Here is a 1579-nt window from a genome sequence, read left to right on the forward strand (position 1 = left end):
AAGCATAACACATAACAATGGAAACCGGCGTAGTCGGTGATATTGTACATACGTTTACGTCTGTGTCACACCGCTAATATGCTTGAAGATGTTTCACAAAGTTTAGTGAGTATATGTTGTCTATCTCGTGTTATGTACAATACATCTACGATCTACGAAACGTATTACTGCTTATATGTGTAACTAAATATCGAATACTCGGTCTCGGTACACAACGTGAGGTAATGAAGTATGCGGTGCGCCCGGGCTTCCACGAAGTGCTAGCTCCGCCACTAGTTATGTGAGGTAAATAATTTTAACATTTTGAATTTAGCAAGTACCCCCTCCGTCCTAAAAAAATTCCTGTCTTAAATTTGTCTAGATACGGATGTATTTAATACTAAAACGTGATTTGATACATTCAAATTTAGACAAATTTAAGACAACAATTTTAGGACGGAGGGAGTAATACCCAAGCCACTATATCCGGGAAAGTTTTTACCCTCACGTTTCACCACTTGGCTGATTGGGACTAGGTGGCTTATGGAATGCGGACACGTGCATTATTTTGGGAGGCTGGGGGGTAGAAATGTGTGTGTGACTGTAGTTTCCCCTACAAAATTTTCCTTTCGCGTGTGCGTGTAGCTATTTTGGGTATTGATTTGGAGTGCATGTGGGCCAACCCTGTCTCGCTGACTTTCTTGCATGGGTTGCGTGCGTGGCTAGATGCATTCGGTCTGTCTCCCTGCTGCCCACGATCTGTCTCCTTGTCGGCTACTTCATGCGTGCGTGGATTGGTTTGGTTGCACATGAATTGGGTGGGCGCTTCTGGTGATTTCTTCCTCTGCATGGGTTGGTGTGGGTCAATGCGCGTGGCCTTTTGGATTAGCATCTGCATGCATGCAGCCTTGGGAGGTGGTTTTCGATTTCGCTACTTGCATGCATCTTATTTCTCAATGGCCCGTAGAAGTAGGCTGGGTTTTTCTTTTTTTGCATGTACCGGCTATTGCGAGTATTGACGCGTGAATATATTGACATGTAACCGGTGCCTTCTCGATAGCTCAATGTATCATGCTTTCTGGAATTCCTATCGACCTATAAATACGGGATTCTCTTCAGTTATGTTGCAAGCCAGTTGCGTAGCGTTCCAGACTAGCGGCGCCATGCACGCGTCGAGGCCGACCTGCTAGCCGTCGCCGTCCAAGCCATCGGCGGCGGCCCTGCGATGGAGCATGCATAGTTTGGAAAGCAAGGTGCGAGGTACCCGGGGCCGGCCAGGATGTGCGTGCACGCTAGGCTATGGATCGCGTTGTCCGAGGAGTCCAACGGGCAAGGTGAGCCTCAACGGACTTCTTCGGCGCACCGATGAGGCTTTCGGACGGGCGGAAGTCCAGGCATGGTTGGTTTCTCCGGAGAGGACCTATTCCCTTATTCCTCATGTGTGTATCTTCTCTACCGCCTGGATATCGATCTGACGCAGGAGGCACGCTAGCTGCAAAGCGCGACGGTAGCGGATGTGGGAGGCCTCCGGCCAATGGGGCCAAACACGGTGGTGCCGACGGTCGGCAAAGTCGCGACAGAGCTGGACGAGCTCGCGCTC

The sequence above is a fragment of the Aegilops tauschii genome, chromosome 3 (assembly GCF_002575655.3).
Source record: "Aegilops tauschii subsp. strangulata cultivar AL8/78 chromosome 3, Aet v6.0, whole genome shotgun sequence".
Lineage (NCBI taxonomy): Eukaryota > Viridiplantae > Streptophyta > Magnoliopsida > Poales > Poaceae > Aegilops > Aegilops tauschii.